Genomic DNA, 25,062 nt, shown 5'->3' with positions numbered 1-25,062 from the left:
TTCCAGGGTCCTGGGATCATTACCTGAGCTGAAGGCAGATGCTTAACACACTGAGCCATCCAGGTGCCCCAAGAGTAGCAAATTAACATTGTAACAAAAGGAGGGGATATTATGTCATTGATGTATTTTGAATTGCAATGGGAATTACCATAATGTACTCAGTAAATTTTTATAAAAACTAAACTTATCATTTTGTGGCTATTCTTTTTTTTTAATACTTCACTAAAAGAATTGTGGAATAGTGTTAGAGAAAAGTTGCAAAAATAGTATAGATTTTCTTAATGTTGGACTACTGTGGTATAATAATCAAAACCAGGAAATAAATTTTAACACAGTATAAACTATCTTGTTTGTACTTCATTCGCTTTTTTCCTAGTTTTTTTTTTTTTTTTGATTAGGATCCAACCCAGGATCCCACATTGCATTTATTTGTTTTATATAGTCTCCACATATCTGTGATATTAATTCATTCTTTTCTTGTCTTTCTCATCTGGATGCTTTTAAGGAGTACTGATTGCTATTTTGTAGAATGTCTTCCGATTTGGATTTCTCTGATGCTTTCTTAGGATTAATTTGGAATTTTGCTCTGACAACACTGAAGTAATGGTAGCATATCAAGAGGTACATTTTATATCAGGGGTACATGATATCAGTATCTTATTGTTGGTGATGTTAACCGGTCTCTGCCGGTTTCTCTGTTGTAAAGTCACAATTTTCCTCTTTGAAAATGATTAATATCTTGGAGATACTTTGAGAGTATGTTAATTTTCTGTTTCTTCTCAAACTTTCACTTGTCTTTAGCATTCATGAGTGGGAATTAACCTGCAACGATTCCAGATTTCCCCCATTATCTGATCGTATAGTGTTCTTGTTAAACCTTCCAAAAGCTTAACTGGTGTAAAGAAGCCTTTACCAGGGATCCCTGGGTGGCGCAGCGGTTTAGCGCCTGCCTTTGGCCCAGGGCCCGATCCTGGAGACCCGGGATCGAATCCCACGTCGGGCTCCCGGTGCATGGAGCCTGCTTCTCCCTCTGCCTGTGTCTCTTTCTCTCTCTCTCTCTGTGTGACTATCATAAATAAATAAAAATTAAAAAAAAAGCCTTTACCATTAATTTAAATTTATACAGAAAATTTTTGAGGTTTTTGACTAAAAAAAAAACCTCCTTAGGCTTTTCTGATACTTCAGGACACATCATGTTAATGGACACACAGACCAAATTGAGATAAGGCACAGATACTGACAGACAAAATTCAGAGCTATGGCAGCTTGAGATTACACTGAGGTGCTGAGTATAATTACCAGGGAAGGAGCTTGGTGGTGCTGCTCAGGGTGTGTACTGCCTCTGTAATGGCTTATTACAAAATAAAAGCTGAATGCTAGTTCTGCCTTTTTTCTTTTTTCTCTTTTCTTTCATTCCTTCCCTCTTTCTTTCTTTTCTTTTTTTTTTTTTTTTAGTAAAGTGAGAATCCTTTCCATATTTCTTTCAGTTAGAAAACAGGTACTATTGTGGATCTTTCATGAAAGTGAAGTGCCTTAATATATATTTTCAAAAAGTGGGGGATACTTGTATTACTGTAGTAGTTATCTAATAGCAATCTTAAAGTTTTTTTTCCCTTTCTCACTTGTCAATTGAAATTCCTCTGTATTGAAGAGATGTCACGTCTATTTAGTTATTTATATCAGTATAGATTCAAAGGCATTTATTTTGTAGGTTATAATCTGATGCTATTGTTATTTTATTGCTCAGATTATTATACAGCTTTAGCCATTGAAAGTTCCTCCTGTTTGACTCTTGTGTTCTTTTGACATACCTTCATCCTTTTTTCAAGAACTTACTTTCTGGTACTACAGGAAACTCCAGGCTCAATTTATATTTTCCCTGTCTCAGTCCTGGAATTAACCTCTTTTCCAAACAGCCCTGACTCTGTTTATTAGAGGATGACATTTGGAATCTGAGATCTGGGTGCTAGGTGAGCTCATTACTATTGGGGTGTTATTGTCTGCATTTTCAGCAGAGCTAAGAAATACATGTGAATACTAACCCACACATACATTTCTACAGTCGGTTCTACCATGACGCAGTGTACGTGGTCATAAAAATCTAATGCTATGCAAAGTGATGCAGTAAAAACCATGGGGTTCATGGGAGTTAGGGGAATGATACTCAAAAACTTTGTCAGTGACACATTAAAAAGAGGGACCAAATATATTTAAAACAATAGCATAGTTTTAGACATGTTGAATGTGTAATACATAGCAAATATGGCACTTCATTATGAAAAAGACATGAAGTTTTCTTATGTGAGTGTTGGAAGAGTTGAGGCTTGTTAGTGATTGTGAAGTGGTAGGTAGACAGTTACTTGAAATCAGATGAAAAAACAACACCAAATATGGATGGATGGTGCTCATAACTCTTGTGCCAGACTTTGCTACCTCATTTTCATTTGAGTCAATTGTCTCTTGGAGGCCTTGCAATTTATTCTGTATTTCTGTAATAATTTTTTATTTTTTCCATTTCTTTTTTTTAATTCATTCACCTTTTAAAATTTCTCTTTGTATTTTGCTAATTTCTGTTTTTAGTTTTTGAATTTCTGATTTGAAGTGGCTTTCATATCCTTAAGTGTTTGAATATCTTTAATTCTGTTTGGAGTATTGACTTACCTTTTTTCTGCTTTGTAGTTTGAAGTTGTTTTTGGCAGGGGTTTTTCTTCAGTTGATATGTGTCAAATTCGGTTTCCTGATTTTCTGAATTTCAGTTTTGTTTTTATGGTATTGGGGTGTTTTACAGTATTTCTAGTTTAGTGGTGCCCTCTTCTGTCAGTAAAGAATAGTCTTGTTCAGTGGTTTTGGTTTTAATGGTTGTAGAAGGGTTGTGTGAGACTTCCAATTTTATATCTCTCTTTGGTCTTGTAAGACCCTAACTTTTATCCTTTTTTCTTTTTCCCTTCACTATCCAGTTGCCAAAGGATACGCTTCCTTTCCTTTTGCCTGTCTTCTTTCCTAGAACCTATATGTTTCAGAGTTGTGCCCCCTTATGTGGCAGCTAGTGCCTTAAATGGCATCTGTTCCTTTAAATCACCAGAACTTTGAACTTTCCTACCTAGTGTCAGTGTTCTGATCTGCCCATTTTTCCAGTATATTCAGATTTTGGGTGGGTTTCATAGCTTTCATTGTCCTTGCAAATGACCCCTGATGCTTCTTTGCTAGCCTTCTGTGTTGGAGTAGGAATGGAGTAACAGCCTGAGAGATGAAGTGCTAGGATTTGGTGGTTTTTCTGTTTCACTCACAGTTGTTTTGCACTATCAGCATTCTTTGGTCTACAAGGCTATACTGAAAGCATGGTTTTGTGTAGAATTTCCTTTTCTTTTCTTGTTCTTTTCATATGGTTGGGGGGGATATTTTTAGAGTTACTTAGATCTACCATCACCATTGTCCTTACTGAAGTCTCTACTTTGGGGGAGGGAAGCAGGAATCTAGAAATATGTTGTCAGTGCTACATAGCCTTTAGTTAGGAAGAGACATAGACAGTTTCCATGGGTGAGCTTGGAGACTCCAGAAAATACCTTGTAGAAGAAAATAATTAAACTTAAATACTCTTACTTCATTCGGTTAGCATGCAAATGCAATTTCTGGGTCATTGGAAGGGTCTTAAGCGCTTTTTTTCTGTAAAGCAAAGTTATTAATTCACAGCTTTTTCTCTAGAATGTATATAGAAGTGCCTTGGTTTTATTACGACATGAATGAGTTACAGGCCCACATTTAGCCACGGGCTTCTTGTTATTTGTTTATTCCAGTGGCAATCTAGTATGTGAACTTTTTGGAAAAGGTAACTTTTAGACTTGGGAAGTGACCTGATGATAACTTCTTTGAAAATTGAACTACATGTACCTCTTTTCATTCTTTCTTCATTTTACTCTTTTGGCTTTCTTTGTTTTATGACCTTGACAATTGTCTTTCAATTGCAGTAAATAGTAGTTTGTGGCATTATTCCTTGGCTACATGCTCATTATTATGTTTAATAAGATAGCACTAAATCTGTTTACTGTAACTAATGTTAATTGGTTCTCTGTCTTTTATGCTTTTTGTCTGGTTAACATAAGAAATTTAACATGAAGTTGGAATTATGTGTGGAAGTTCTTTATGCTTGGTTCTAGAATTTAGTTGTTTAAAATATTTATTGCCTTAAACATTTCTTGCCCTAGAATTAAGTTTTTTGTCATGTTTCATGTTGTTGCAGTAGAAATTGACTTGTATAAAATAGTCACGTTTTTAAAAACAGTTACGTTTTTAAAAATAAAAATACCAACCAGGATTGAAAGGTATGTTGACTTCAAACATCAGAAATCTTTCATAATATAAATTAAGATTTTTTGCTTTTATTTATTTATTTATTTATTTATTTATTTATTTATTTATTTTTTGATTTTTTTGCTTTTAATGATACATCTTTGGAGTTCTCTACCTGGCTTTCTAATGGTATTTAAAACTCAGTATCTAGGCCTATCTGTTTTTGGGTCCGCATTTGTAAGTTTTCATTTCTCTTTTCATAGTTTCCGCAAGTCTTAAATAATGACTTCCCAGGCTGTCGATACATTTTCTTTTTATTGCTTTCCTATTTTTTTTTTTTTTTTTTTTGACTGGTTTATACGGTAGCCCCAAAGCAATGTCCAAGACTGTGCTCCCTTCTTCCCTCTTTTGGACTATCCCTTACCTAGTCTCAGTGCTTTCACTATTTCTATAATAGTTGGTTCTGAAATCAAAACACCTATGAATACAGCTTTTTGCTTCTAGCAGGTAATAGCTTAGGGAGGGTAAAATTCCTGTTATTTGCTATGTTATACTAATTACCAAGTGATATGTAAATCTTAGACATAATGAATGGATTAGAGAGTTCACAAGTGATAAGGGGGCTGCTTGATGAAGGAATTGGTATTTGAGTTGAATGTCAATTTTATTGTCAGAGAGGCCAAAGATATTCCAGACAGAGAATACAGTTGGAGCAAAAGAGCTAAGACAGGAAAGTGAGAGGTGTGTCATGGACAGAGTTTGGCTAGATTGGAGGTTCTTTTCAGTGTGAAGTGGGAAAGAGAGCTTGAGGCCAGATTGTAATACACCTTGAATGTTGAACAGACTTTGTTCTTCAGGTAAGGAAGAGCTATTGAAAGTTTTTAAGCTTGAAAGTGACCAGTGCCTGCCTCAGTATGCCCGCCCATACAATAATGAAGATGGTGTGTATGTCCTTTTCTTATTAATAAAACTTAGTTCCTTAAAGAATACTCCTCAGCACCGCTTTTTAAAAAGCATAGTGTTAGGTTCATTCTTTAATTTGATTATTTGAAGGGAATTGTAGGGGAATACATACCTTTCAAGTAAAGGCATGAATATAGATATCCTTTTCTCGTTCTCTATATCCCATTTCTTAGTCTACTTTCCTAGGCCAGATCAGTGCTGTGCTTGCCATAAAAAATGGACTCCTTCCAATTAGAAGCTTTTTGTTTTGAAATCCAGTAGTACTTTGTATCTGTCTTATCTTAGTGACCATGTTTGACCTTATGCTAAAGGCAGTAGATGCATGCACAATGCATTGAAGGCTTTTATACTTGTATATTAGTTCTTGCATTTTTTTCCTGTAGATTCTTGGTAAATACAAACGAATCTTTAAATAACTGTCTTTCAGACGACCCTTTACAAAATGCATAATCTAGGATCTGGACTGAGCTAATAGGGTTTTCAAAAGATGACTTTAAGACATCTCTACCCCTGCTGGTCTGACTCAGTAGTTCTTAAACTTTTTTTCTGCTGTGAGATGAAATTTTGACACAGGTGCAACCATGGATCTACTTAGCACAGAAGTATTATAGTAATTCATAATTTGCCGTAGCTGTCCTAGGATATGTTGTATATGTAACAAGTAGTAAATAATGTGCAGTTCTTAGGGCTGTAGTTTTAACTCTTCCAGTTCTCTTTAGCTTAAGAAAGAGGTATCTTATTCAGGCACTTTAGAAGTATCAGATAACTTGCAAGGGAAATCAAAAGTTACAGTATCCATCTTTTGAGATAACTTTAAGACCTTTTGGATTTTTTCTTTTTTTTTTTTTTAAGGAAACTTTATATGAAGTATAATTCGCATACAGTGTTATATTAGCGTTAGGTGTACAATATAATGGTTCAACAATTTTGTACATTATTCAGTGTTCACCATAAATGTAATCACCATCTGTTGCCAAACAATGTTACACCATCTTCTCAACATCTTATTCCCTATGCTGTACTTTTTCCCTCTGTGACTTATTTTGTAACTAGAAATTTGTATCTCCTGCTCTCCTTTACATGTTTCACCCATTTCTTCTGTACTTCTTTTCCATTTGTTCAGGTGTTTTGTTGTTGTGTTAAATAGGTAGAACCCTATTTTAGTGAATTAGGTTGGTAGTCTGGATTTTACTCCTGGATTCCATTTGATTTCTGTAAACTTTAGATTTGTGTCCCTAAAAAGACCTTTTTAAGGCTTCTTCTAGTTCAAAACTGTAGGAAGTTGCAGAATTTCACGAATTCAATGTTCAAGCTTTTCTAGATTCTGGGCAACATCTTTATTAATAGGGAGTATTTTCATATGTTTGACAGACTTTGCCAGTTTACCAGACTATTTAACCAGAGTGATGTGTGTTTGGTCATTATGTTAGGTGGGTAGTGTCATGTTTTAAAGTGTGCCCATCTTCAAACTTTTTTTTTGTTCTGGTGTGCTTGCTATTTGAGGTTGGGTAGTTGAGGACTATTGGTTCTAGTAACTATATGTCTGAGAAGGAATATTGGGAGTATTAGCACTTAAGGTCAGGTTGAGGAGTAGAATAAATGGAACTTCAACATTTCAGAGGTCACATCCTCTACTTGAAGAATGACAGCATCATCAGAACATGTAATGAATATTAAATATTAATGTGAAAACTGTGAGTAATCTTGCTGATTGTAGATTGAGGGGATTGGTAAATTATTTGGGAGAATAAAATGGGTCCTGGTAATTTACTTAAAATGCCTAATTTATATCTGTGGCATAGCAGCAGATTTGTGTATCACTGTGCAAAGATGTTATATACCATAATGAAATGAGATTATAGAAAGACAATCTAAAGACGCTCTTAATTTTTTTTTATTATAAGAGCAGACGCTAGAAATGAAACACATATGTCCACTCAGAAACTTGTGTACCAGTGTTCGTAATATTATAATAGGTAAAAAGTGGAAATAACCCAATGTCCATCAGGCAATGAATGAATGAATAAAATTGTAGTATTTCCACACAATAGAATATTATTTGACAGTAAAAAGGAATGACCTATGGACACATGGTATAAAGTGGAAAGATCTTATGTGAGTGAACTGAGTCAGCCAACAAAAGACCATATATTATATGGTTTCATTTATGTAAAATGTACAAAATAGGCAAATCTATAGTTGAGACAAAAATAGATGCTCCAGGTGTGGGTGGCGATAGGGAATGAAGAGTGACTACTAAAGAGTATTAGGTTTCTTTTAGGGTGATGAAAATGTTCTGGAATTAGATAGTGGCCGTGGTTGCACATTCCTTTGAATATAAAACATTTAAGTGTATACTTTACTTTCAAAGACTATTTATTCATGAGAGACATAGAGACAGAGACATAGGTAGAGGCAGAAGCAGGCTCCATGCGGGGAGCCCGAAGAGGGACTCAGTCCTAGGCCCCAGGATCATGACCTGAGCCAAATGCAGATGCTTAACCCCTAAGCCACCAGGTGCCCTCAAGTGTATACTTTAAATGGGTGAATTGTATATTATTTATCAAGCTATTTTCTTATTTACTTTTTAAAAAGAGCAGAAGCTGTATGAAGAGGTATTTTGGTTCTTATAGGTAATTTGGGGGCTCTAAATGAAGATGAAGGGGCATGGGGGAAAATGGGACTCTCTTGGCATTAGTGTACTGCTACATTATGACACTGCTATCTTCTTAGTCCACTAGTTAAGAATGTAATAGGTTGTGTTTTAGTGGGGATTGTATATGAACCCAGCTTTTTAACATTACCTAGCACTGAGGCTAGAATTGTGCATTATTCCAGTTGAGAGGATAGTCTTGCCTTTGTCTTATCTTTGCATTTTTTGCCTTCTTAAAATCAAGTACTTGTGTTTTTTCAAGGTAGTGCATAATTGTGTTCTGCCCATCTGTCCATCCTACACTCTGCTTTGCTCTTTTTGTTCACACCTACTCAAGTTTTGTCATCTTTCTTAGCTCTTTAATTGGAACAGTTCCTAGTTTCATGTGTGTCTAAGATTCCTTTCTTCCTTAAATGCTTGGTTCTGTGAAGTTTTACTGATGTAAAGATATTGTTTCTTGTGACTTAGTATCTATGTGTTTAAAAATCTATTTTTAAGGCCTTAGTAGTAATTTTTTCAATTCTAGTATCAGATATTAAATGATACCAGTATCTACCTTTTTTTACTCTTCACCAGAATGTTTTTGCAATTCATCCATTTTTAGCATTTCCTGGTTTTTAGTGTTGCCTGGTGTCCATTATATGTCTAGACAGTTTCTCTATTCACCATGCATGGACATTTTGGTTGTTTTCAGTTTGGAGCTATTGTGAATAAAGCTATTCTGTGTATTTGAGTACAAGCCTTTGTGTGGACATATGTTTCCATTTTTCTTGGGTAAATACCAGGGAATGAGATTTCGGGTATATATGATAAGTGTACCTTACAAGAAACTGTGAATCTGTTTTCCAAAGTAATGTGATTTTACAATGCCACCAGCAACAAGAGTTGCAGTTTCTCCATAATTTCAACACTTTGCAGTGTTAGCCTTTTTAAGAGTAGCCATTTTAGTAGTAGCCATTTTAGTAGCCATTTTGCCTTTCTCTGATGAGTAATGGCATTAAACATTTTTCATTTGCTTAGTAGGTATGCATCTGTATTCTTTGGTGAAGTGTTCAGATCTTTTGCCCATTTTTAATTGGGTTGTTTGGCGCCTTATTGCTGAATTGTAAGAGATTTTTGTATGTTCTAGATAGAAGTCTTTTTCATTTTCATTATTATATTTTGAATATTTTCTACTAGTATGTGGTTTGATTTTTATTTCCTTAATGTTGTCTTTCAAAGAGCAGAAGGTTTTAATTTTGATAAAGTACTGCTTGTCAACCTTCTAATATTGTCAACTTTGTCTTTTTGTGGCATGATAATCTTTGCCTTACATGGGGCAGCAAAATTTTTTTGTCCCATGTTTACTTTTGGAGGTTTTATATAGCTTTTACACATAGAGTTGTGATCCATTTTGAATTAACTTTAGTGAATGGTGAGGTGATATCAAGATTCATTTATTTATTCTGGTACCATTTATTGATAAGGCTTCTTCCCATTTCATTACCTTAGTGTCTTTGTTGACTATCAAACGACTGTGTGTGTGTATTTATTTCTGCATTCTCTATTCTCTTCCCTTGATTTAGAGGGGTGTGTGTGTATACTCATGTGTATGTGTTTCTGTTTTAACAGCATGCTGTATCTTCTGATTTTCTTTCTTTTCAAAATTGTTTTAGCTGTATTAAAATTTTTAAAATACTTTTGTGAAGTTTTACAAGAACACTTGCTGGGATTTTTGATTGGGATTGTGTTGAATCTGTAGATCAATTAGAGGAGAATCAATATCACAATAATATTGATTTGAATGTATGAATCTGTAAACATAATTTTTTTTTTTAGGTCTTCCTTAATTTGTCTCAGTGTTTTCCAGCATTCAGGATAATAGTCCTGCACATATATTGTTATATTTGTTTTCATTTCATGCTAAAATGAGTATTTTAAAGTTAAATGTTTAACTTTGTGTTTGTCATTACCGGTATATAGAAATTTGACTTAAAAACTGATCTAGAATTGGCTCAGTTGGGAGAGCATGCAGCTCTTAATCTCAAGGCTGTGAGTTCAGGCCTCATGTTGGGCAGGGAGCTTACTTAAAAAATACTTAAAATCTTTATTAAAAATATTGATCTTATATTTTGTACCCTTGTAACACGCACTTTTTAGTTCCAGCCACTTTATTGTAGATTTTTAGGGTTTCTTGTGTATATTGTCATGTCATGTGTGAGTAGAAGCTGTTTTATTTCTTACTTTCCAACCTGGATACTTTTTTTCCCCTTTGTTGCATTATAGCAGTTGTTAAGAACTCTAATAAAATAGTGAATATAAATAATGAGTGTGCATTCTTGCTTTGTTTCCAGTTGTACAGGAAAAAAAAAATCATTCTTTTATCATTAGCTGTAGGTTCTTGTAGTAGATGCCTTTTATTAGATTGAAGAAGTTTCCTTCAGTCCTAGTTTGTTGAGAGGTGTCCCTTTCCCCCTTCCCTCTATAGATGTTTTTTTTTTTTATCATACATAGATACTTTTTTACATCTATTGAAATCAATCTTTTTTTCTTTTTTAGTATGTTAATATAGTGAGTTACGTTGATTTTTTACATAACTAAACCAACCTTGCATTCCTGAGACAAACCCCATTTGTAGTGCTATATAACTTTTTTACATATTGCTGGATTTGAGCTGCTTAGATTTTATTAATGATATTTGCATCTATATAAGCAAGTGTGTTTCCAGTATGTGTTTCCTTTTTCTTGTGGTCTCCTTGCCTTGCTTTGGTGGCAGGATCATTCTGACCTTATTAAATATGTTAGAAAGTATTTCCTCTTTTTCTGTTTCCTAAAAGAGTTTGTGTAAGACTGATAATGTTTCTTTTTTAGATATTTGAAGAATTCACTAGGGAAGCCACATGAGTCTGCGGTGCTTTTTGTGGGAATCCTTTTGATTTTGAATTAAAATTTCTAAATTAGGGACACCTGGGTGGCTCAGTTGGTTAAGCATCTAACTCTTGATTTCAGCTCAGGTCATGATCTCAGGATTGTGGAATCCAGCCCACAGTCAGGCACCCAGCTCAGCAGGGAGTGTGCTTCAGATCTCTCTTCATCTCCTTCAGTCTCTCCCCCTGAGTGTGTGCACACTCTCTCACTCAAATTAGTAAAATCTTAAAAAAGTTTTCTGAATTAGAGGGTTATTCAGAGTTTTTTTTTGTGTGTCTTTTGATAATTTGCATATTGCAAGGAAGTTTTTTGTCTAAGTCATCAAATTTATTGGCATAGAATTGCACTACTCATTATCTTATACGCGTATAATGTTTGAAATATCTCTAGTATGCTTTCTCTTACCATTCTAATGTGTCTTCTTTCTTCTTTTCTTGACTAGTCTAGCTAGGGGTTCTTTTCAAAGAACCAGCTTTTGTTTTCATTGGTTTTACCTTTTTTTTTTTTTTTTTTTTTAATCTCTCATCTAGTTCACCAATTTCTACTTTTATCATTTCCTTACCTCCACATTTAGTTTAATGTGGGGTTTTTCCCCTCTGCTTCTTAAGGTGGAAGCTAATTTAGAACACAAATGCTAAATCTTTATTCTTTTCTAACATAAGCTCTTTTTAAAAAAATTTCCAAGCATCCTTACATCTTTGTATCACCTATATAATTAGGTAATGTGTTTTTATTGTCATTCAGTTTCATGTGCTCTTAAATTATACTTATGAGTTCTTTAACCTGTGGGTTATTTAGAAACGTCAATTTACAAATACTCGGAAAATGTTCCAATATATTTTTGTTACTGATCTTTCATTCTTATGTTGTCAGAAAACACTTTCTGGGGAATGCCTCTCTACTTGCAAGATGAGATGCTGCCTGATTCATGAATCCTTTAATAAAGTCAATTTGATGTTCAAAAAGAAAACATTTCTGTATGGTTTCACCCTTACAAATTTATATGTGCCCTGTGTTATGGTCCAGCATATGCTCTCTCTTGTTGACTGTACTAAGAGACATGAAAAAACTCCTCTGGTTCATAGTGTTGTTCAGTTTTTATGTATCTTTACTGATTTTCTCTGCTTGTTTTGCTGATTATTGTGAGAGACAGTTGAATTCTCTAGCTAAAATTGTAAATTTGTCTATTTCTCCTTTTAGTTTTGTCATTATTTGTGTTCTATGTTTTGAAACTCTATTATTGGCTTTATTAACATTTAGGATTATTTTGTATTTCTGATAAGTAGGTCCTTTATACCTGATAATATTCCTTTTCTTGTGTCATACTTTGATCTAATACAGGCATTCCAGCTTTCTTATGATTAATGTTTGTATGGTATAACTTTTTCTATTTCATGTTTTTTTTTTTTAAGATTTTATTTATTTATTCATGAGAGACACAGAGAGAGAGAGGCAGAGACATAGGCTGAGGGAGAAGCAGGCTCCTTGCAGGGAGCCTGATGCAGGACTTGATCTCAGACCAGGATCACTCTGTGAGCGGCAGGCAGACACTCAACCCCTGAGCCACCCAGATGTCCCTCTATTTCATATTTAATCTACCTATATAATTGTAGTTAAAGTGGGGTATGTATCTTTACTCAATCTGACAATATCTGCTTCTAATCTAGCCTAATAGTCTCTACCTCTCTTTTTCTTCATTTGTTAGTTTTATTTCTTTTCTTTTTTAGTAGTTGCTCTAAGGTCTTACAGCATGCATCTTGAACTTAATACAGTCTGATTTTATTACTTACTTTATGAATAATGAGAGATCCTTACTACAGCTTACTTTGTTTTTTCCCCTCTCATTCTTTGTGCTGTTTGTCATTTTATTCTATGAATTGGTCTATTTTATTGCCTATTGCCTTTCTTAAAGGTAAGAAAATAGATGGTAAACTCACATATTGACCATTATTGTTCTTTATGTAGAAGTGGGTTTCTATGTCTTTTTTTATTGATAGACTTATTTCTTAGAACAGCTTTACATATACAGAAAAATTGAGCAGGAAGTTTAGAGTTCCCATATGCTCTCTTCTTTCCCTTCGACCTGTTCTCCCTCTCACTTTGGCCCCCTCTAGCCCCTATTATTTAACACTTTGCATTGTTAATTGTGTGATATTATGTGTTACAATTGGTGAACCAATATTGGTACATTTTTATTAACTAAGTTTATAGTTTACATGAGATTCCACTCTTGTACAATTCTGCTGTCCTTTTTCTTACTGAAGAACTTCTTTCAGCGTTCTTTGTAGTGCAGACCTGCTGGTGACAGATTCTTAGCTTTTGTTTGTTTGAAAATGTCTTTATTTCCCCTTCATCTGTGAAGGATATTATTGCTTTGTGTAAATTCTGATTTGCAGGTTTTTTTCTTCTTCTTAGCACTTCAAAGGTTTTGTTCCTTTGTTTTAAAGTTGTTTGTATTGTTTTTGACAAGGAGCTTGGTATTTCTTATCTTTGTTCCTCTATGTATAATGTCCCGTGTGTCCGTTCCGCCCCCCCCCCCCAGCTGTTTTTAAGATTTTCTCTATTACTAGATTTCAGCAGTTTGATTATTAAGTATATGACTTGGTGTGATTTTTCTATGCTTAACCTGTTTTTTGTTCATTGAGTCTCTTGAATATATGAGTTTAGTTGTCAAATCTGGAAATTTGTTGCTCCTTATTTCTTGAGATATTTTTTGTCTCCCCATCTTTCCGGGGCTACAGTTTCACCATTTTTAGACTGCCCTTGATATTCTCACAGGTCCTTGATGCTCTGTTCTTTGTTTCTTTTTTTGCTTTCTATTTTTATATCTTCAAGTTAGGGATCTTTCTTTTTTCCTGTACTGTTTTAATCTGTTGCTAAGTCTATACAATTGTATACAATTGCTAAGTCTATACAATTTTTTTTATTTGAATAGTACATTTCTCATTTAAAAATCCATTCTTTTCTTTTTTAAAAAGGTTTTTATTTGTTTATTTGAGAGGGAGAGGGAGAGAGCGTGAGTACACAGGCAGAAGTGGGGGAAGGGGCAGTGGCAGAGGAGAAGCAGACTCCCTGGTGGCGGGGAGCCTGACATACAGCTTGACATACATATCCCAGGACCCTGGGATCATGATCTGAGCTGAAGGCAGATGCTTAACTACTGAGCTACCCAGGCACACCTCCACCCCCCATTGATTCTTTTCAAACTATTTGTCTTTTTTTTTCTTTAAATCCTTTAACATATTTGTTATTTTAAAGTTTATGTCTTTACATCATCTCTCTTGTTTCTGGGTCTGTTTCTTTTGTCAGATTTTTTTCCCCCAATATGGGTCATCATTTCTCTATTTTCTTATGTTTAGTAAGTTTTGATTGACTCTTGGACATTCATTATTACACTGTTGTCTGGATTTTGTTGATTTCTTCTGGAGAGATTTTAATTTTGTTTTGGCAGGATGTTACATTTCTTGTGGATCTGTTTAAACCTTTTGAGGCTGGTTTTTAAACTTTGTTTTGGCAAGTCTATTGTAGCTTTTACTCCAGAACTAGTTTAGCACAGCTACTAAGTGATGATTCTGCTTCAGTTTTTACTGTTTTCCCCAGGTTTCAATGAGGACTTTCTCTTTTAAATCTCTGGGACCTTTTGAGCCTGCTTGATCTTAATTCTTTGCCTGGCCTTGTAGAGTTTCACTTTACCCATGCACAGCTTTATGTTCAACAAGAAACTGCATTGTCAAGTACATGGTAGTATTTAGCCACATTGTGGCTATTGAGAGCTTGATTTGTGGTTAGTTTGCATTTAAATATGCCCTAAGTGTAAAACACACTGAATGTCATGCACTTATTGTGGGGAAAAAAAGAATGTAAAATACCTGTTTTTTTTTTTTTTTTTTTTTTTTATGTCAGTCCTGTCCTGAAATAATATTTTGAGCATTTTGGATTAAATGAATTATGTTAAAATTGGTTTTACCTGCTTCATTTTCCTTTACAATGTGGTTAGAAAATTTTTAAATTCTATTTTAGATTCATGCTGTTTCTTTTAGACAGAGCTGCTCTGGAACCCTTTCTTCAAATTTCAGGAGTGCTTTTTCTTCTTGAGCTCTGTGTTCTCAGCTCCTCTGCCCTACAAATTCCCATTACCTTAGCCTCCCTAAATTTCAGCATCTGTCTCTTTTACTCACTGAGTCCACCATATTTTGCTTGGCCTCCCGTTCCTGCATTGCCCTCCTGACTGCATAAAGAGTATGTAGGGGATACTTTTCTGTTTTCTCAGGTATCACAGTGCTCAGCTAGCTGTTTGGTGTCCAATGTTTTAAAATGATAACTTTATATATCTGAATAGTTTTCTAGTTGAGTTCGTTGGAAGAGCATGTCTGGTATTTAGTTACTACATCATAGCTGGTACCAAAACTCTTTTTAAGGCATGAGTAGTTTGATGCCTGTGTGTCAGAGCTGTCCCTCTCTTGAATTAAAAAAACACCATTGCTGGTTAACCTAAGTTTTTATTACAAAACAGAATTAGAATTTGAGCAAATTTGCACCATTTCTGTTTAATTTAAAATTAAATTTTAATTTTTAATTTTAAAATTTTAAAATTAAAAAAAAATTTCTTTGGCCTGTTTTCATTTTTCTTTTAATCTGGATTGATTTTAAAGCTGTTTCTTTTTTATTTTTTAAAGATTTTATTTATTTGTTCATGAGAGACACATAGAGAGAGGCAGAGACACAGGCAGAGGGAGAAGCAGGCTCCACACAGGGAGCCTGAGGTGGGACTCGATCCCAGGTCTCCAGGATCAGGCCCTGGGCCGAAGGCAGGCGCTAAACCGCTGAGCCACCCAAGGATCCCCAAAGCTGTTTTCATATAGAAACCTCTTTTCTTTGACACTGCATTGTGCTCAGGGCAGAGGTATATACAGTGAAATTTCAGGAAGTTCAAACATAAAGCAGAAATTTTCTTCATAATTATATTGAGTTCTTTTTATCAAGACCTGAAATGTTTAGGATTTTAGGTCCTTAAGACTTGAAACTAGAAATGTTAATACTACATCAGGCACTTTGTTTCATTTTGCTTTCTAATTTATTGGCATTTACTGTTTAAGCACATAATTAACAACCTAATATAGTGAGAGAAGGCATTAAGGGAGCAAATTACCTTGGGTCATTCAGGTCTTCAGTTATCAGCAAGTTGTGTTAGGTGTTGTCTGTTTGCTTTGTAAAATGTAGTTGAGATATATGAAAAGAGGAGTTTGAATCCCAGTCATTTCATTTAACCCTTCTTATTAATATGGAAAATTGAAAGTTGATAGTAACTCGTGCCACAATGTAAACTATGATATTTGACGTTTAACTCTTATTGAAATGATACTGTCTTCAGTGTTTTCATTTATTTCAGAGTACTTCTTCAAAAGTTTTAAAAAACGACATAACCATGTGGTTTTTATGATACTGCCTTGTCTGATTTTTAGTTCTGGTAATTATATCGAAACTTAAAACTTACTTTAAGAGTTATTGAGAAATTGTCAGTGTTTATCATTTTTGTTCACAGCAGGCACCCACCTGTTAATTGTCAGGATATCTGTCATACATAGGCATTGATGTACTGAAACTACTTAAATGTATTAGTCCTCTGAGACTGAGATTTGCTTTTCTGGCTTTTGAATCCATTGCTTTAGTGTGCATTCATTTTTTAAATATATATATTTATTCATTTAACAAAAGCATGAACTGATGGTGGTTGTGCATAGTTAAAAGCATGCCTGGGTTTGAATCCTGGCTGTACCACTTTACTAACTTAGCTATGTGACCTTGGCAGGTACCTTCTTAGTATTTCCTTTTGAGGATAATAGTGAGATTATTGTTGGCTTTACCCCGTTTTTTTTTTTTTTTAAATTTTTATTTATTTATGATAGTCACAGAGAGAGAGAGAGAGAGAGAGAGGCAGAGACACAGGCAGAGGGAGAAGCAGGCTCCATGCACCGGGAGCCCGATGTGGGATTCGATCCTGGGTCTCCAGGATCGCGCCCCGGGCCAAAGGCAGGCGCCAAACCGCTGCGCCACCCAGGGATTACCCCGTTGATGCATGTAAAACAGTTAGGATACTGATTAGCGTATGATAAATACTGCTGTGTACTTGCTCTCATTATTACCATCTTAACAGATCTTTCTCAAATCTTAATCTCCCATGGTAATACTTACTTTCTTGCTCTATTTTTTTTTTTTAATTTATGATAGTCACACAGAGAGAGAGGGAGAGAGAGAGGCAGAGGCAGAGACATAGGAAGAGGGAGAAGCAGGCTCCATGAACTGGGAGCCCGACGTGGGATTCGATCCCGGGTCTCCAGGATTGCGCCCTGGGCCAAAGGCAGGCGCTAAACCGCTGCACCACCCAGGGATCTCTCTATTTTTTTTTTTTTTTTTTATTAAGGACTTTGTATAACCCGCTGTACATATTGCGTATTCTTTATTCACTGTAAGTCTTCCCTCCTAGAATGTAAGCTCCATGAAGTCAGCCATAGATTATAGGGACTTATCCCTAGCACCTAGAAGAGTATCTAGAATATATGGAATGCTTAGTGCTTATTTTCTGAATGTACTATATTGAATTCTACTCCAGATATTAACTAGATAGTGGGGATATAAAAATGAACAAAGTTCTTTCTCTAAGAAAAGCATATAGTATAGAAGAGACTCATACTTAACAAAACTAAGAGTGATAATTTGCCCCTTCTTACCCCCCAGAAGTGATTGTGATAGTAAGAGTATTCCTGAGGCTGCTATCATGGAAGGTGCAGTTAAACTGGGGAAGATGGTTTCCAGCAGAGGTAAAAATGTGAACAGAATTACACAGTTTGATAGTTTGGGCAAATGGCTTATAGTCCAGTTTAACAACAATGTAGATTGATTAGAAGTAAGTGGGCCACTGGGTGGCTCACTTGGTTTAGCATCCCACTCTTGATTTTGGCTCTGGTTATGATCTCAGGGTTGTGAGATCAGCCTATCAGCCTGCATTGGGCTGCATACTGGATATGGAGCCTGCTTAGGATTTTCTGTCTCCCTTTCCTTCTGCCACCTCCCCAACTCTGGTTGTGCATACACATGCCTGCACTTTCTCTCTCTTAAAAAAAAAAAAAAATAGAGGGAGCGAGGAGGTTGGTTAGGTTGGTTGGAACCAGATTTGGGAGTAATAGCAGTTGGAGGTACAGATTGTCTAGCCTGGACAGAAGCAATGAGATTTGGAAGTTTAATATGTGAAATTTAATAACTGGATACAGCACCACCATTTTAGTTTTGGTTTTAGTTTGAAGGTGAGAGTATATTTCATGATTATTATAAAAGAGTTTGATTTTTAGTTTATTTCCTCTTAGAAGACACTGTTTGAGAACTTTGTACAAAACACAAGTTGTCAAGTTACTTTATACAACTGAGAATGAATTTTTGATGTAAGAAAATAATACCAGGATGTATCAAATTTGTGTTAAATTGGTTATTTACTTGTAGGTCACATTGCTAAACTTTCTTTCTTGACACTGACACAGAGCTGGTGTTAAAATACATTTTGAGTTTTGTTTAGATCGAAAACCCTTGAAAAACAGTTTCACTTTGAATTATTGGGTTTTAGAAGTTGGTAGTGAAATTATAGTTAGGGAACTTTTCTACATTTAGTATAATTAGATTAAAAACAAAATTCAGTCTTTAAGCTGTTTTTAACCTTGCAAAAAAAGCTTATTTGTGTGTACGTATGTCTTAAAGTTCAGGCTTTTAATACTTAATTCATTAATACAAAAATATTTGGCAGTTTGTGTTTTTCCCCCCCTCTAGAGGAGGTATTCATTTGAAATAGAAATAAAATTACAATATCACAATAAGAAATATTGCTGAATCAGATTCAAAATTTCCATGGAAAAATTATTTTTATATGATGTGACAGATTTACTTAGGGGTTGGTAGAATTATCGAGTCATGCAGTTCTAAATTATTGGATTAACATGGTAATTGGTCCTGGCCAATCTGGGTGAGGAAGAGGGGGTGCTTTTACCATCTTTCCTTTTTATCTAAGTGCATTGCTTCTATTCCAAGCAAACTGGATTATTCTTTATGTACTAATCCATTGGTTAGTATTCACCAATGGTTTTTTTTTTAATATGAATTATTGACCTTGATCATTTTAATGTCCATTTTGGGCATTTTACGTTCATTATTTTCATGTCATTGTTCCCTATAAAAGATTGTAAAAGCTACAAGTATATACTTTGTATTTGAATACAAACATATTTTATGGCAATGAAAATCACTGACCCTTTGACAATTTTCTAAAGGAGAATGTGATACAGTGAATACATTCAACTCTTTTAGCAAACCATAAATTAAGTAGTCTGTATAGTATGTACCAGGTAAATGTAAACCATATCATGTGATAATAAAGGGCAGAAAAATGAGACTAGATAGCTAATTTGTGAATCTAAGAGTACATAGAATATTACTGAACATTTAAGTAATACTTCCTGAGAAAATGGGTCAGTCGGCTAACAGTATATTTTTATTAGACATATACCACAAATGACTTAAAAATTTATTTTCCTGTTATTCAGCAGGTAGTTGTGGAGCTATCTGCCACACATAGTATTGAAAATTGGAATTTATAATGACAAAACATATGTTTAATTCTGTTTTAGAGTTAAGAACATTCACTAATCCATCTCATATATCTTTTTTTCTTTATTTAGGAACTGCTTTTTGTGAAAAAGGAGCAAAGAAGAATTTTCTGCAAGGGTCATACTAAGTGCACTTTTTTGCTGATAACGTCATTTCTAGTAAGACGTCTTTCATTTTTCTATGTTATGAAGTAAACACAATGGAAATTTTTTCCTTTTTTAAAAATCAGACTGTCTTGTGAGCTTGAATATAATAGTCTTTTTGGAGTTTATTTTGAGGTTTAATGTCGATTAAAGAAATTTATAAAGTCTACTTGAAGTGCCTTGTATACTGACAGTTTCTTACATATTTTGTCTGCTGTTGCTAAGATAATCCTATTTCATCTTTCCCACTTCATCTTCCATATCAATTACCCTTATTTAAAAGAAAAAAATCTAAAGTAGTCTGTATTTATTCTAATAATACATAGGAGAAAGGGTGGATTTGAGTACATGAAATAAACATAAGCTGAGAAAGATTTTCAAATGAAAGATGATGTAGACAAATATTTCTTGAAATATCTTTGGAAGGGTCAGAGAAAAAATTAATCAGAGTTAAGATTTTTTTTAAATGTAGATTTATGTGTGTGTGTAACTTTGAATTTTCTACCTTAAATCCTAGGCCCATATTTGCAGAGCCCCGGAGTAGGCTGTTTGACTTAAAGACTTACATTGGTCTAGGTTAATGGTTCCAATTTGCAAGATATATAGTCCTCCTCAGAAGTTTTCATGACTGAAAACTTCATCTGAGTTTCTCCTTTTATTCAAAATGGAAAAGAAATTAATTATATTAGAGTATTTTGAATTAATATAATTTTGAAAAATATTAGTAGGGAATAGTTTTTGGTGTATTTTAAATTAACATTTTAAATATTAGACATCATCGATCATGCCTGATGATTATATCAGTAAAAAGCTTGGGAGTAGTACTTGACTTTTTTTTTGTATTTGTTTTAAGAATAGTTTTGCTATTTAACATAAAGTGTACATTTTTTGAGTATTACGCGGTATTAAAAACTTAGAAACTTGGGATCCCTGGGTGGCGCAGCGGTTTGGCGCCTGCCTTTGGCCCAGGGCGCGATCCTGGAGACCCGGGATCGAATCCCACGTCGGGCTCCCTGCATGGAGCCTGCTTCTCCCTCTGCCTGTGTCTCTGCCTCTCTCTCTCTCTCTCTGTGACTATCATGAATAAATAAATAAAATCTTTAAAAAAAAAACAACTTAGAAACTTAAATGAGTTCTTTGTTAAAGTATTTTATCTTGATACCAGTTTCTTTTTAAAATTTTTTTATTTTTAAAATTTTCTTTCTTTTTTTGAGAGAGAGAGGAGGGGGAAAAGGAGGAAAAGGGGAGGGAGGTGTGGATGGGCAGAGGGAGAGGGAATCTTAAAGCTCCACGCCCAGTGCAAAGCCCAATCCAGGGCTTGATCTCACAACCTTGAGATCATGATCTGAGCTGAAATCAAGAATTGGGCACTTAACTGACTGATACCATTATATTTATCTTGTTATGTATTTATCTTGTTAAACATTGACAGAGGAAGAGCCCATTTTCTGATATCTTTCAGTTTGGGGAACTAGGAGAACAGACATTATTTTTTCAATGAAAGCAAAGTATCCTTCAGTCCAGAACTTGTATAACACACAGGCAGGATGGGAATAATAGAGTCTAATTCACATTTTAAAATATAAACCTTGGTTAGTCTCCTGTAAATCTTTGAATTTTTTTTTTTTAATCTTACTTACACTTTTGTCTACTAATGGCTCAAAACTAAGTGATTCGAGTTAAAGCATTGTCGGAATTTAACCATTCTGATGCCCAAAGTTGCAGAACTCTGCACCTTCTGTGAACCTCAGGGATGGCTGTGGGCATAAACTTCAACTGTTGTATTTTGGGTCCTGTTTAAACTTAAGGGAATCCTTTATGATGCTTTTTCAACTAGGCTCTATGGATGTATACAATGTCTTATTCTTCATGGCAGGCTTCTATGGCTCTGAGGGTTGTGCTTGAGTTAATAACCACTTGCTTAGGAGTTACTTTGAGTACTTAAATGGGAAATGCTTTCCTTTTGAATGGATTCATATGTTGACTGAAGAGCTTCAGATTAGTTTCCCCTATAATTCTGCCCTAATTTGGGTTAGAGATTGGGCAAAATTCTGGGCAAAAAGTTTTCTACCTTTTTTCCTTTCCCTTATGTCTTGGGAACTGCATTGGGCTCTTATATTTTAGGTCTGTGATCCACTTTTTTTTTTTTTTTTTTTTTTTAATTTTTTTTCTTTTTTTTTAAATTTATTTATTCATGATAGTCACACGGAGAGAAAGAGAGAGGCAGAGACACAGGCAGAGGGAGAAGCAGGCTCCAAGCACCGGGAGCCCGATGTGGGATTCGATCCCAGGTCTCCAGGATCGCGCCCTGGGCCAAAGGCAGGCGCCAAACCGCTGCGCCACCCAGGGATCCCTGTGATCCACTTTTGAGTTAATTTTTGCGTATAGTATGAGGGTAAGGGAGAAGATTTATTTCTTTGCATATGAAAATCAAATTTTTCCAGAAGCATTTTTGAAAAGATTATATTTTTCCCTGTTGAATTACCTTGGTACCTTTGTTGAAAATCAACTTGCAATTATATGTGAGTGTTTTTTAGGGCTTTTTCATTTTATTGATCTGTGTATCTATATCTGGCAGTACTGCACTGTCTTGATTACTGTAGCTTTATTTTTTTAAAGATTTTGTTTATTTATTCATGAGAGACACACACAGAGAGAGAGGCAGAGACATACATAGGCAGAGGGAGAGAAGCAGGCTCCCTGTGGGGAGCTCAATGCGGAACTCAATCCCAGGACCCCGGGATCATGACCTGAGCTGAAGACAGATGCTTAACCACTGAGCCACCCATGTGCTCCTCCTTCTGTGTATTTTAGAATCAGCTTGTCAGTTTTTACAAAAAAGCTTAATGTTATTTCAGTTGTGAATGCTTTTATCATAGAGACTACATTGGGGAGAATTGACCTGCTAAGAACATGGAGTCTTCTGATACATGAACTTAGTGCCTTTTTCTGTTTAAGTTGTCTTTAGTTCTTCTTAACGTTTTGTTTTCAGTGTAAATGCATTGCACCTATTTTGTTAAGTTGATTCCTGTTTTGTATTTTTATGTTATTGTAAGTGGTAATGTAAAGATAAATCAGTTTTCAGTTGTTGTTTGTAGGCTTATAATTGATTTTTGTATTAAACTTTGTAATTTGTGATTCTGCCAAGCTCCTTATTAGTTCTAGTAAATTTCTTTTAAAGATTTATTTATTTTAGAGAGTGAGAAAGAAAGAGAGGGTACGAGCAGGAGGAGCAGAGGGAAAGAGGGACAGACTCCATCTGGAGCTGGATGTGGGGCTTCATCTCATGATCCTGAGCTGAAACCAAGAGTCAAGATACTTAATCACTGGCACCACCCGGGTTCCCTGTTCCAGTGACATTTTTTATAGTCCTTCAAATGTTTATTTTTATTTTTCATTTTTATTTTATTTTATTTTTTTTATTTTATTTTATTTTTTTTTTAATATTTTTTTTCTTTATTTATTTATGATAGTCACACAGAGAGAGAGAGAGAGAGAGAGGCAGAGAGAGAGGCAGAGACACAGGCAGAGGGAAAAGCAGGCTCCATGCAGGGAGCCCGACGTGGGATTCGATCCCGGGTCTCCAGGATCGCGCCCTGGGCCAAAGGCAGGCGCCAAACCACTGCGCCACCCAGGGATCCCCTCATTTTTATTTTATTTTTAAGATTTTTTTATTCATGAGAGACAGACAGAGAGAGAGAGAGAAAGGCAGAGACACAGGCAGAGGGAGAAGCAGGCTCCATGCAGGGAGCCTGATGTGGGACTCGATCCTAGGACTCCAGCATCATGCCCTGGGCTAAAGGCAGGCGCTAAACCGCTGAGCCACCCAGCGATCCCCAGTCCTTCAAATGTTTTATGTAGACCATCATCTTGTCTGTGAATAAAGACTCCTTTAAATTTTTTATCTTATTATTATTATTATTATTATTATTATTATTTTTGCTTTATTGCAGTAGTAGTCCCAATGCAATGTTGAATAGGAATGGTGAGCTGACATTCTTGACTTACTCCTGATGTTAGGTCAAAAACATTCAGTTTTTCACCAGTAAGTATGATGTTAACTATAGATTTTTAACAGATACCTTTTCTGAGATTGAATTCTATTCATAGCTTGCTGAGAATTTTTTTCTTATTGTGAATGGTTATTGATTTTTTACCAGTTTTTTCACATCTGTTGAATGATCACATTTTCCCCCCTCTCTTATCTGTTAATATAGTTAGCTACATTGATTTTTTTTTTTTTTTTTTTTTTTTGAGTATCAAACCAAGGAATCTTGCATTTTTGAGATAGTTTGTACTTGGTCATGACTTTGTTATACTTTATATATTAAAGTGTATACTTTATATATTTCATCATTGCTCATAGTAGGTATTGGTTTGTAGTTTTACTACAATGTTTATCTGTTGTTTTTTTTTTAAAGATTTTATTTACTTATTTATGACATAGCAGAGGGAGAAGTAGGCTTCCCACAAGGAGCCTGACGTGGTGGGACTCTATTCTGGACTCTGGGATCACGCCCTGAGCCGAAGGGCTCATGCTCAACTGCTGAGCCACCCAGGTGTCCCTTTGTCTGGTTTTTGTATCTGGATAACAGAGTGAGTTGGAAAGATTTCTTCTTTTGGAAAAGTTTCCATGTGTTTGGTGTTACTGCTTCTTTAATTGGTAGAATTCAATAATGAAGACCTCTGTGTTTGGAGTTTCTTTGTGGGAAGGTTTTAGACTATGAACTCAATTTCTTGGATTTGGGCAATTCAGATTTATAGTACTTCTTCTTGAATAACTTTCAGTTGTTTGTGTCTTTCAAGTAAATTTGTTCATTTCAGGTAAATTGCCTTATTTTTGGCATAAATTTGCATATTCTGTTTTTTGCTCTTTTTAATGTTTGAAGGATTTATAGTGATATCCCCTCTCTTGTTCTGGTATTAGAGATTTTCATTTTTCTAAAGGAGCAATTATTAAAATTTTCCTCTTCATTTTACAAAGTTTGTTTTGTGTTCATTTACATAGAGTTCAAATAATTCTTAAATTCCTTTGTGATTTTTTTTGACCTATTGTCAAATATTTGGTTTTTAGATATATTTCTCTAATAAGTTTTTAATTATGTGGTGGTCCAAAAACATATTTTGTATATTTATTATAAAGTGCAGAATGTTGTCTTTGTCAGTGAATGTTTTGTATGCACTTAAGAATGTGTATTGTGCTGTTGTTGAGGTAGAACTTTCTAAAAATGTTAATTAGGTCAGATTGGATGATAGTGTTTTTCAAAATTTATTCCTCTGATTTTCTGTTTCAGTAGTTGCTGAGAGAGGAGTGTGGAATTTTCAGTTTTAACTGGATTTGTCTGTTTCTCCTTTCACTTCTTGGTTCACACATGCATTTTGGAGCTCTACTATTAGTTACATGCATATTTAATTTTCTTCTATATTCTTAATGAATTGGGTTCTGTATCTTGAGATCGC

The 25,062-nt window shown here is 34.9% G+C and overlaps 1 protein-coding gene across 16 annotated transcripts in view; it reads left to right on the top strand.

The window, feature by feature from the left end:
* MEF2A (myocyte enhancer factor 2A) overlaps positions 1-25,062 on the top strand; it is a 190,052-nt gene that overhangs the window by 12,502 nt on the left and 152,488 nt on the right. For 13 of the 16 annotated variants that reach the window (XR_005356926.1, XM_038532687.1, XM_038532686.1 and 10 more), the window contains one exon: positions 19,531-19,617. The exons of 1 other annotated variant lie outside the window; for it this stretch is intronic. The gene's annotated coding sequence lies outside the window, so the exon portion shown is untranslated. Of the gene's footprint in view, positions 1-17,486; positions 17,629-19,530; positions 19,618-25,062 lie in introns of those variants that run through there. 2 more of the 16 variants (XM_038532677.1, XM_038532679.1) reach the window with 1 other exon arrangement.

The sequence above is a fragment of the Canis lupus genome, chromosome 3, assembly GCF_011100685.1.
Source record: "Canis lupus familiaris isolate Mischka breed German Shepherd chromosome 3, alternate assembly UU_Cfam_GSD_1.0, whole genome shotgun sequence".
NCBI lineage: Eukaryota > Metazoa > Chordata > Mammalia > Carnivora > Canidae > Canis > Canis lupus.
Note: the sequence above shows the minus strand (reverse complement) of the source record. Positions and strands in the feature narration are given on the sequence as shown.